A 12,940-nucleotide genomic window follows, 5' to 3' on the forward strand; every position below is an offset into this window, starting at 1 on the left:
TTTTTTTTTTTAATCATTGAGGAACTGTAATAATTGGGGGAACCTTACGAGATTAAAATAACCCTGAGGGGACAAAACCTGAAGATACCATCAGTCATGACGCCTGTGAGAACTCCCAAGCACACAGGCCCCTGGAACTGGGCTGCAGGTCAGGTGCCTGGGACTGAGAAAGGCACATACGGGCATCAGGAGGGGGAAGAGAGGAGAGAGAACAGCACAAACACAGTGTCTGTACCTCCATTGTGCAGGGAGGTGGCTGTTTCCCCCGCCAACAGTTAGAGGGCTGAGGATCCTGTGCTACGGAACCTGAAGGACTGTCCGGCAAAATAGTCCTTTTGTCAGGGAAGGACAACGCTTCTCGGCAAAGAGTCTTACCATTTTATGTCCCTGTTAGAATAGCATTTGGGAAGTGCCAATGGATAGCATCCTAGACATCCCCTCCATCCATGTGAATGGATCCCAGAGCAGGCCACCGATACAGGCTGGGCTGGCTCTCACCCCGGTGCAACAGGGAGGGAGTGATCTGTCTTACAGGGTATGTGAGGGTTAAATGAAGTGAAGGAAGAGACGTGCTCTAGACGGGTGTGTCGTTGTGATCTGACCAGCCAGGAGATCCTTGACTTTGTCTCATTCTTTCTGGTGTCTCTGAAATGCTTGCTAGTTCAGTAAAAGTTTTCAGAATGCATTGAAAAATAATAGACAGGGAATACAATTTCAGAGTGGGGCATTATTTAGTGTTCAAGGGTCATGGTGTAAGGGTGGCATCGATTCTTTGTGGCAATTACTAGTCAAAATACTATTCTTGTAACATAAATTCTCCAGCAGGATTCTTAACTATGCATATGGTTATTAGGGTATTCTATCAGTTCTTTTTATCAATTTACCCATACTTCTATGCATTCATGTGTTTATCTGTCCACTTGTCCATTCTTCCTTCCATCCAATGTTTATTGAGTGCTTGTTCTTTGCCAAGTTACTTTTAGAAGCTGTGTCTACAATTTTCCTGAACAGCTTCTTTTTTTAAAGTCTTATCTCTGCTTTTAATTTTTTTAATTCTCACCTGAGAACATTTTTTTTAACTTTTTTTAAAAGATTTTATTTATTTATTTTTAGAGAGAGAAGGGAGGGAGAAAGAGAGAGAGAGAAACATCAATGTGTGGTTGCTGGGGACCGTGGCCTGCAACCCAGGCATGTGCCCTGACTGGGAATCGAACCCGCGACACTTTGGTTGGCAGCCTGCATTCAATCCACTGAGCTATGCCAGCCAGGGCTCTGAACAAACAGCTTCTTAGAGTCAAGTAAACTGCTTTGCTGCTGGGTGGACAGTATGTGTGTGAGATCAGACATCCTGTCAACATACACTGCTTGAATACCGTACACAGAACGTAATACCTGTTCTGTGGCAGGTATTATGCCAGGTGATGGGGCTACAATGGTGAGCAAAACTAGACATGTCTCTGTCCTTACTTAGCTTATCGTCTGGTGACAGTAGAATTAAATAATAACTCCAACATAAAATTGTAATTGCGGTAGGCGCCATCAAGTTCAAGGTCATTGGGCTGTTAGAAAGGACACTGAGGGAACTGACCTAGTCTGGGAGATTAGGAGCAGTTCCTATGAGAAGGGGATCAGGGGCTGAGCTAGGATGGAACAGAAGGAGCTAAGGGTATGTGTTTCAGGCAGAGTGAATAGCAAGTGCAAAGCAAAGACAGAAGTGTATTTGTTTTTGTGGCCTTTGTGACAAATTGCCACAAACTTAGAGGTTTAAAACAATACAACTTTATTATAGTTCTAGAGGGAAGGAAGTCTGAAATGGGTCTCAAGAGGCTAGTTTCAAGGGGTCCCAGGGCTGCATTCTTTCTGGAGGCTGTAGTGAGAATCCGCTCCTGGTCTTTTCCAGCTCCCAGAAGCTGCCTGCATTTCTGACCTCAGGGCCCCGTCCTTGTGCCACTCCAGTCCCTGCTTCTGCTGTCACATATGGTCACAGCTTCTCTGATTCTGACCCTCCTGCCTCCCTTGTGGTTATGGTTAGGCCCATACGGACAATTCAGGACAGTCTCTCCATCTCAAGGTCCTTAACTTGATTACACTTACAAAGTTCCTTTCAACATGGAAGGCAACGGTTCCCAGATTCCAGGGATTAGGGTGTGGGTATCTTTGGAGGGGGTGTTATTCTACTATAAAGGAGCACCATGATGTTTGGAGTACCTGGGAGAAGCCCACGTGCCTGGAGTGACACGGACCAGGGGAGGGGAAGCTGAGATTTTTATGCAGCGACGCAAATGGGCATTCGCCAAGTTTGTGACTGTCTGCCGTCTTTGACCACCTTTTCTACATTTGGAGAACTTCCCACACCATGCACTTCACCTCCTAAAGTGGACATCAGAACACCCTTTCCCTAGTTTCCCTTGCAGCAAGGACACAGCCATGTTCTAAGCTCCAACAATCAGAGGCCCCACCCCAGTGCCATTTCTTTTCAGAAGAGCGCCAAGTGAGGTAGTGGTCCTGTAGCATCCGTTCTCGGCTGGGCCTGGTGGCAGAGGCACGGCTTTCAGGAGCATCTTCCGTGGAGGTTCTGGTGTCCCGGGCTGAGCCAGGCAGGGGCGGTCTGTGTGATGACGTCGGGGAGGGCCTCTCGGGAAGAGTCTGGGTGAACTTGGCTGCTGGCTGTGGGGCCACCTGACTGTCTCTCCCAGAGGTTCTGTCAGTTCCTGATGATCCTCCAATGCATTCATTTCCTGCCTGGTCCAGTCACGGCGGGTCTGTCCCAAGACTCCTGACTGCCCCAAGAAGCCAGACTCTAGAAGTTCCCCCAAGTCCTGATGACGACTTTGACCTTTACCCTAAAAGTAAGAGTAAGCTATAGAAATATTTTAAGTAGATGCTTTGGGGGAGAGTGACATACTCCAGTCTATTCAAGTACATCCCGATCACGCTAATATATTCTAGATTGCTAAACTATCTTATAGGCATGGGGAGGCACGGAGGAACCCGCATGTTCTAAATCGTGTTGGTAAATTATGATTGGTGGAGGTGTTTATTGAAAAGAAGCACCAATACAGTCCTAGAGTTAGGTGGGGGTGTTTATATCAATACTTCCCAATGTTTTTAAACCCATTTCAACATGATTTAACACAGCACATGTAACGATGATTGTATCTCTACAGCATATTGGAGAAATGAGGAAGACTGCTCACCGCCGGAGGCAATGGGCCTGGGGTCTCCAGCGTCCCCTAAGTTCCAGCCCATGCTGAGGGGCTCTGCATCTGGAAGCAGCCGTCAGTCACCTGCTGCACCCAGTGGGCTCTGATGGGGCAGTTGGCAGGCTCTGGGTGAGAGGGCAGGGGACGGATCTTAACCCTTTGACTGTTACTTCCCTGTTTGTGCTGCTCCTCTCCCACATCCGCCCACGGTCTTATTGCTGCTCTGCCTCTGTGTCTGCGAAACGCAATGCGCTTTCGATTTGTCAAGTGTCTGAGGTCTCGTGGGCTGTCTTTGGAGTGGTCCATGCTGGACTCAGGCTTTTGTCGGTGTACGGATTGTAGAAGCTGTGTCATGGCGCCGCCACGTTTTTGCCACCCCTCTGTCCTACAGGTGCTATTGGTGGGGAATCCCCTGTTTATGAAAGACTATGGTTCAGTCATCTTTCCATTAAACTTGATAAGAAGAGCAGCCCTTTGAATTCCACTTGGAGGAAAGGGCATCTGAATCAGGAGAGGTATTAGAGGCTGAGGGAAACAGTTGGTTTGAATGAGGTCACCGATTAATTGGGCTTAATTAAAGCTGTATGAGCATCTGGACAATTCCACCAACAAAGGGGATGATCTGGGCATCTTTGAATGGTCCCTTTATCTGCTGGGCACTCATTCCCTGGTTTGGGTCTTGGTTCCAGAAACCATGAGAGGCTCCTGTGCCTGAAAGCTTTTCCAAGTCAATTATTCAGGCTTCTCTACGGCTAGTTAGTTCAGTTAGAGAGCTATTCCAGTGAGGCGAAGGCTTAACCCCCACGTGGGCCCTTAGTTTTAGCCTGTTCTGCAGCCCCGACCATATATTCCCTCGTAGCGGGTGAGAGCACATTTCTCGGGCATGAACTGGGTATAGGCTATAGAGTGAATACTAATGTCCCAATCAACTACAGTTGACCCTTCGTATCTGTGGGTTTTGCATCTGTGGTTTTGATCAGCTGTGGATTGAGAATATTTAGAAAAAAAATCTTGGCAAGTTTCAATCTGCAAACCTTGAATTTGCTACGTGAGCACCACACTGAATCCACAAGAATAGAGTGATGTGTAGGCATACCCTGTGGTAGCCTGTATGCAAATACAGGTTGTATGCAAGCATGATGTCACTTTATGTAAGGGACTTGAGCACATGCAGAGTTTGGTGGTGGTGGTGGGGGAGGTCCCTGGAGCCGATCCCCCTAAGGATATGGGGGGCTGGGGGATGACTGCATCTCCTTTCTTAGAGTTGAGTCAGGCAGAGCTGCAGGGACCATCTGAGTAGCAGAGATGCTCAGCCAGGTATCTGGGTGCCAGATCTTTGTCAACAAACTTGACTCTGAGGAGAGCACCAGCGGGGCCTGATTATGAGACAGCCACGCTCATGCTTTTCTTTCTCAGACCCTGTTCTACATCTGGCTGCCATTTGCAATGTGGCTGATGAACTAATTCCACCTAAGTTAGCCATAACCAACGGTGGCTTGAAGTGTGACCCATATAAGACAGGCTTATATATTTGACAAAGGCCATGAGTTTTTTTGAACCAGTAATTTATTATTTTTTTAAGATTTTATTTTATTTTATTTTTTAGAGGGAAGGGAGGGAGAAAGAGAGAGAGAGAGAGAGAAACATCAATGTGCAGTTGCTGGGGGCCGTGGCCTGCAACCCAGGCATGTACCCTGACTGGGAGTCGAACCTGCGATACTTTGGTTTGTAGCCCATGCTCAATCCACTGAGCTAGGCCAGCCAGGTGAACCAGTAATTTTTAAACCACAGTGGTTTAAAAATTTGGTTTAAACCAAACCAAATTTTAGACCACCCAGTATTTAGGACTGGGTAGCCACCCCTCGGTTTGCATAGAGCTGAGGGGTTTCCCATGATGTGGGGCTTGCAATGCTAGAACCTGGAAAGCCCTGGGCGGACTGGGGTGAGTGGGTCACCCTAATTTAGGGTTTCTGGGAAAAGTGAGTACGTGAGGTGGCAGGGGCAGGCCAGGATGGCAGTGCCAGTGGGAGCCCGAGCGCGGTGATCCCAGGGTCCCTGCCTTTCCTCCTGCCAGAGAAGCAGCCCTTCTAACATGTTTCATATTTTGAGGTTGTGGATAAGATTTCCCTTGAAAGGCATTTGAAAAACTTTGCGCCCAAAGAAGGAGGGTTAAAAAAGTGTCTTTACGGAGAAGAACAGGGGCAGATGTCAGGGGCCAGAGATGTCCTGAGGTCCCCCCCACTTTTCTCCAAGAAGGTGTTGCGACTCCGCTGACGTGAAAGGCTGAGTTTGGCTCAAGTCACAGCAGAGCAAGCTGGGGTGACCTTGTGTGGAGAATCAAAGGGAGAGGCTGCAGGACAGATGACATTTGGCATGATGTTTTATGTTTATTTTTCCCTGTCCCCTTGTCACACCCCGCCTCACTTTCCCCAAGTAGTAAATTTCCTTACCTCAGGGGAGGTGGGGTCCTGGTAGGAAGCAGAAGCTGCCTGGGAGGCACTTCCTGTCCAGGCTTTTGTCTTTGTGAGTCTCATCTAACGGATGCACTTATGGAAAGTATCTCTGGATACTATGGAAGGGCGTAGAGGGGGGATGTCTGTAAATTGTAGGGGATGAGAGACTAAGGGTCGGTGAAGATCAAGGATCTAAAGAGATGGTAAACTTCAGAAGACAGTAGTTCTTCCTGTGCACCTGTGAACTTGGATGCGAGTTTTACATATGCATATTTTTAACCTCATAATCTTATATATGTGTATTTATATAGATGTATTTTAGTATTTCAAATGTACCATGAAAGGATGACCCTGCCCTCCTCTGGAGACGATTAGGAGGGTTGCTAGTTTTCCTAGTCACTACAAGAGCCCAGGTCACCCATTGTCACTGTGACCCTTAATTCTCATCCATCCCATGTCCTTCCCTGCCCTTTCAGTGCCCCCTTTTGTTATGACTTTGGAACTCTCAGGTTATCACTAGCGAGTAATGCCTCTGGATCCTCACCATCTTCTCTGAGTGCTGCATTTTCAGCGTAACGGAAACAAGCTGTCCCCTGGTGATATCGTTCGCTCTGCGATCTTCTTATGTGCATCTTATGTCTCTCACAAATCAGAGTCTGGAAGCAGAGGATGAGCCCTTTATCTTCCCTTCTGTGCTTCCAAACTATTTCTTCTCAATCTCAAAAAAAAAAAAACCCTTCTTTTTTCTAGTTTTAAAATAGTGGAATAGGGAAACATTTCCTTACCTACTCTTGCATTTGAGGAAAAAAGGAGGATAAGAGCCAGAAAACTCAAATTCCATCTTAAAGAACACTAGGAGACATTTGTGACTCTGAGTCATCACACCTGGGGGAGGGGTGTCAAACACTGTGAAGGGAAGTAGTGGGTCTTCCCCCGGAGAGGCTGTCCGTGGCTGCTGGTCTCAGGCAAGGTTCACGGAGCGGTTCTTGAAAGTCAGTAACATACGCTTAAGGACAAAGCTTTGTTGTTTTAGTTAAGATGAAGTTCAAGTGCACCTAACAGAACATCCAAAACAACAGCTAGAAGTTTGTTTCTCTTTCACGTAAGAGAAGTCTAGAGGGTTTTTGGCCAGAGCTGGTGTAGTGGCTTCACTGTTACAAAGAAATCAGATCTTTTCTTTTCTTCACATCTCTTTTCTTCTCTCTTTTTATTCGTTTTGGCCCTACCATGCTGGTGTGTGGCTTTCATCTTCATGATAACCTCTTGATCCGAGAGTTGCTGAGACCCCAACCATGATGTCTGTATTCCAGTCAATAGTAGGCACTAAAACCAAAGCTTCCTCTAGCTTTCTGTATTCTTTTTCATAGGTTTTTGAGGGGGAGCAGAGTAGGCTTCCCCTCCCCCCACAGAATGTGCCACTTAGGCACGTGGACTATTTCGAGCCGAAGTCAGTTGGAGTCCAGTGGAGATGGGAAGAGCTTCACTCCTCCCTGATAACTGCCTGCGGTACTTTCGATGAGGGCCTGTGCCAGGAAGAGAGCTGTTAACAGAGACGTGCTATTATATCAGAAAGACTTATCTGGGTGGCAGGGCAAACATTTGTCTGTCAAACATGTGCTCTTCTCGTCTTCCTGTGCATTTTCCTTCTGCTCGTGCAGTCCGGACCCCACCCCTTCTCCTGAGCTCAGGATGGTGTGTTAGCCTAATCGCCTGACTGCTGGGAGTCTCATGTTTTTATGGGGCTTCTGTGTATACATTTTTTTCTCCTGTTACTGTCTTAAGTCAACTTAACTATTAGAGCAGACAAAGAACCAAGAAGGGAAGGAGGGAATGTTTTCTGCCCCTACACTTTCCAGAATTCCCTCCCAATGATAGCAACATGAGTCTGATTATAGTCACACCTAGTGGCAAAGGAGCTCAGGAAAAGTAATCTTTTATATTGACACATCCAATAATATAGCAGTTCTGCTATAAGGGCAAGGAGAATGTGTGTTAGTAGCAGTTGGAGGTCTTGGTCTTACTCCTCCGTGGGCAGGGAGAGGATGTGAGGACCAGTTAGGGGAGCTCCGCTGGGCCTCGCTGGTACGGAAATGGCAGGCAGGAGGGAATGAGGAGTCACACAGACGGGCACAGTGACCGGAACCAGACTGCAGACGGGGTGGGGTGGGAGCAAGCGTGCACCATGAAAAGACCAGATGGCCCCTGGGCACCGTTGGCTGGGAAATACCTGAAATCAATTCCTCTCCCAACTTCACATAACAAAGAGGATTCTTTCCAGGTAGGTGAGCCCCCTGTATGTTTTCTGCAAATATTTAACACAGTGAGGACTCATCGCACCCATGAATAACAATAAAAAAGGAAGGACCACAGGATCTATACAAAGACACCAGAAGAAAATGTAGACAAAAAAAAGGAGGTGTTTTGTTTTAGGTAGCAAAATTTTACTCAGACTGATTTTTGTCTTTGCTAACAATGTATTAAGCGTGGGTTCACTGTGGGAATTATAAATTTTCACAAGCTAGTAGTATACAAGAAAATATCACTTAATAAGCCAAATCAAGAAATAACAGACTCCAAACAAATGATGGATTAATCACACTACTGTTCTAGGCAAGGGGAGGTGAGAGGAATAAAGTTCAAATTTGGAGGTGTACCTTTATATGAGTTGGGTTTCTTGGGAGAGATGGCTTAATTAACTGTGCGCTTACTTCCAGCTGCCAGTGCAAAATGAAAGCCCCTTGTTGCTAGAGTGCGTTGCTAGGGAACGAAGTTGCTGGTGTTGGTGGACGAGCTAGGCTGCTCATGGGTTCTCACTCCAGGGGACCACTGCACGGCTGAACACCTCTGCCAGCCAAAGAGTTGCCTTGGCCATGTCAAGAGCAAATGTCTCAAGATACTCGGGGAGCTGTTTAGGTCAGCAAAGTGTTGCCTTGCTCAGACGGAAACTCTCGAAGTTCTCACAGACTCTTTGTAGGTGTGCGTGAATGTTCCCTTGTCGTAAGTGCTTCTCCATGTGTTCTCATTGATAAGTCCCCAGCAGGTCCTCGCAGCTGCGTGCCTGTCAGTGACAACAGGCTGGATGGTGACATCCTGGCACAACATATTGTATTTCATTATTATAACAGGACAACTTTACTTCTAAAAGCAACTTTTTCCTTCGTAATAGCCAAATGGATCAAAGCAATACCACTTAGATCCTAAATAAGTGGATTTGAAATATTTTCAAACCAGTGCATGTCAGGAGAAAAATTGATGGCAGGTAAAGGATATTCAGAAAAATATTGCCTTGAGAAACAAAAATTGTGATCAAACATATCACTATTAATGAAAATAATGATGTAATTGCCCCTAGAAAACAAGGATCCTAATAAGGGTGAGGTACCAGAAAGAAGATACTGTATGAGCTGTCAGAGTGGGGAAGAGATGGAGGAAAAATCAAGTTCAACAAAGGAATAAATGCACACTGAAAGGAGAGACACTGGTGAAAATAAGGAACAGGAAAGTGAAATGGACATGAACATAAACATTTTTTAAAAGATCAAGGCAAAAATAACAGATAAGACTGAAACGGAAAGTCATACCCATAATTGGTGTTAACGATGAAGGTAACCTCCATAAGGAAACTGAACTGATATTTAAAGATGTACTTTAAGAAAATTTTTAAGAAACAAAAAAGCCCCCTTGAATGTATAGGTAGAAAGGTCACATCATGTCCCAGAAAAAGTGGCCTTGTTAAGTGAAAAAATGCAAGGCGTAGAATCTTATGACAGAGGCTGCACTTCATGCAAGTAAAAGAATACTTTATTCTATGCACCGAACTCATCTCTGAACTCATCTCAGAACGCTGGCAACCATGCTTGTCTCTGGGAAGAAGGAATATTTTTATTTCTCAGCAGAGACTGCTTAGCCACTTAGCAAACATTCGTTCTCCCGTCTCCAAGCACAGAAGCCCACTTTGCCACCTGATATTTACCACCTCTCTGTTAGCTGCAGTCAGCGCTTCTCCACCGGGAATTCCCCTCCCACGGGAAATTCAGCAATGTGTGGAGACATTTTGTCACCACTCAGGCTGGGTGAGGGGTGTGCTCCCCTGGCATTGGGTGGAATGCTAGAAGGGATGCTGCTAAACATCATATAGTGCATAGGGCTGCCTCCTCCAGCAAAGAGTTGTCTGGACCAAATGCCAATCATGCTGAAGTTGGTAAGCCATGGCTTCAGTTGTGGATGGTGGGATGTAAACAGAAGCCATGTGGGGAACTTCTGGGAAACCTCCCTAAGATAAAGGGAGCATGCCTTTCTTCCTCCTTCCTCAATCTTGCTCTTTGGAATGTGGATGTGATGTCTGGGCCTGAGCAGCCATATTGGACCATGAGGACAAGGATCACATCCTAAGGATAGTGGAGTGGGAAGCAGAAAGGAGTCTGGGTTCCTGATGTATTTCTTCCTTCTTTCATTAGTTGTTCACTTGCCAAATATTTATTTTATGTCTACTGTGGGTGGAGTGTAGTAAATAATGGAGGAATAGGAGGAGGCACTATTGGAGAGGTAATGGGGGGCTTTGTGGGCCACTGTAGGAGTCTGGCTTTTATTCTAAGTGAGATGGAAAAACACTGGAGGATTTTAAGCAGAGGAGTGACACAATCCAACTTAACATTTTTTTGAATGTTGGATAATATGTATCAATTTTAGCAGACTTGATATTTTATCACACTGATTGAAGGCCTCATCATACATTTTTAAAATTAAAACATTATATGAATATTTGCTAATTCTGAAAAAATCCAATACTCTGGATATAACCTGGACAGTGATAGAGTAGAGTGTTGGACAGTGTTATTCTCTTACTGTGACTGAGGTTTGCATCGGCTTCTATTTATGAGCCAGATCACATTACTGACTTGTAGTTAAGTTTGTGGTCCTTCATCTAAGAATTGCTCCTAAATCAGATGCTCCCCATCCTGAGCCAGTGCCTTCACTTAAAAACTAAACTAAGCATAGAACTTCCTACATGCATTCATTTCACATTTTACCTGTTTTGTGAGGTGCTTTAGGTACCCTGGATACCATTCTTTTCAGATATAAACACACACACACCGCTAAATTTACCCCACGCAGTGTCTTCTAGTTCTGTGGTTGTTTATCCTCTGTTTAGGATGCGTTTGTTGTAGAGAGATTTTGAATTTTAATATCTGACGACATTGTAAAGGTTGACAGTGGCTGCTGGGAGGAACTAATTTGGAAGCAGAGGGAGCTGGGAACACACATAGACAATTATTGCAAACGTCATGCAGCCGGGGACAGTGGCTTAGCCCAGGCAGTGATGTGAAGGTGATGAGACGCTGTCTGATTCCGGGTGTGCTTTGAAGGCAGGCTTGACAGGGTTGATTTCTGGTGGATTCGGTGTATGGTCTTAGAGATGGAGAGGAGTCAAAGGTGATCCCAAGATGCTGGGCCACAGCAAAGGCAGAGTGAGCTGGCTACGTATTGAGATTGGAAGATGCAGGAGAGGAGGGCTTGATTTGGGTGAGTTATATTAGAGATGCTTAATATACATATAAGTTAGGCAGTTGATTTATCAGTGGAACTACATGCAATAGCTCATTTTTGACCTACAAAAATGGCAGTTTGTGTAATTCAACCTATATAAGTCTGAAGTTCAGTGGACAGATCTGAGTCGGGATGTTTATACATTCTAGAGTCATCAGCACTTAGACGTCATTCAAAACCGTGAGACTGGATGAGGTCATTGGGGACGTGGGTGTAGGTAGGGCCTGTTTAACCAAAGCCAGTAGGCTGGCAGAACGGCCCTCTTCGCCACACTGGGAAAGCATTTTCTTGTGTCTCTCTTAAACCTGGAGAGAGAATGATGAGCTTTTGCATCTCTGGTCATCGTCATGCTTTGGTACTGATGACTGACCTGCCTTAGAGGGGGCTGCTCTCTGCTGGGCTTGTCATGTGAAGTCATGTCCAATTGGCAGAAAATAGTGACCAAAATTGGACATGCTTCAATTCGTGTACTTTCTGAGTATTTGCAAGCACTTTTTCCCTTTCATTCTTTCCTTCTTTTACCCTAAGTATTTAAAACTTCTCTATGAAATATATATACATACCATATTTTGCTACATATAATGCACACTTTTTTCGCCCGACTTTTTGAGAGAAAAATAAGGGTGTGCATTATACATGGGTATAGTGATTGCATGCCATGGGTATAATAATCCCATGTATAATGCACACAAAACCATGGGTGCACATTATACATGGCAAAATAAGGGATATGAAAAAAAGTACATAGATCATAAATGAATAGCTCAGTGGAGTTTCACCAAGTGAACAGATAAGTGTAACAGCACCCATATCAAAAGTGTGTCTTTTACTAACATCCCAGAAACCCCACTTATGATCCTTCTCAGTCTTCACTGTCCCCACAAACATAATAGCCATCCTCACAATGAACACCACTGTATTTATAAATTCTACTAATGGGCATTTGGGGATTTTCCAGTTTTAGGCAGTTATGAATCATGCTCTTATGATTGATTGTTCTTTTCCATGTCTCCTGATTAGTGTGCGTATTCATCTTTGCTGAATGGATGCCTGGGGATGGCGTTGCTGTGTCACAGGATGTGTAAAAACATTCAGATGCAGTAGATACAGCCAGTGTTTTAAAAGTGTTTGTACCAATGTATCACCTCACCAGCAGTGCATGAGACTTCTAGATACTCCACACGCTCACCAACACTTGGCATTTTTGGTGTTTTTCATTTTAGCCACATTGTAGTTTTAATTTGCACCTTTTGGTGACTAATGAAGTTGAGCACCTCTTTATATGTATATTGGCCATTGTGATATCCTCTTTTGTGAAGTGCTTGTTCAGTTGTTTTGCCCATTTTCCTATTGGGTTAGCTGTCTCTTTCTTGCAAATATTCTTTGTATATTCTGGGTGTGAGTCTCTCTCTCTCTCTCTGTCTCTCTCTCTCTGTCTCTGTGTATATATATATATATATATATATATATATACATATACACACACACATATATAAAACTATTTATAGAAAGAAGAAATATATATATGTGTTTCTTCCTACTTTGTGACTTGCCTTTTTACTGTCTTAATAGTGTTTTTTTATAAGCAAAATTTCCTATTTAAACAGCATACAACGTATTAATATTTTCCCTATATTTAGAGAATGTTTATCCTCTTTAAGAGATTTTGTTCATCACAAGATTGTGAAGATACTGTTCTTTGTTTCCTTTTAAAAGATGTATTATCTTTCATATTAA

This window comes from Phyllostomus discolor, chromosome 6 (genome assembly GCF_004126475.2).
Source record: "Phyllostomus discolor isolate MPI-MPIP mPhyDis1 chromosome 6, mPhyDis1.pri.v3, whole genome shotgun sequence".
In the NCBI taxonomy this organism is placed as follows: domain Eukaryota; kingdom Metazoa; phylum Chordata; class Mammalia; order Chiroptera; family Phyllostomidae; genus Phyllostomus; species Phyllostomus discolor.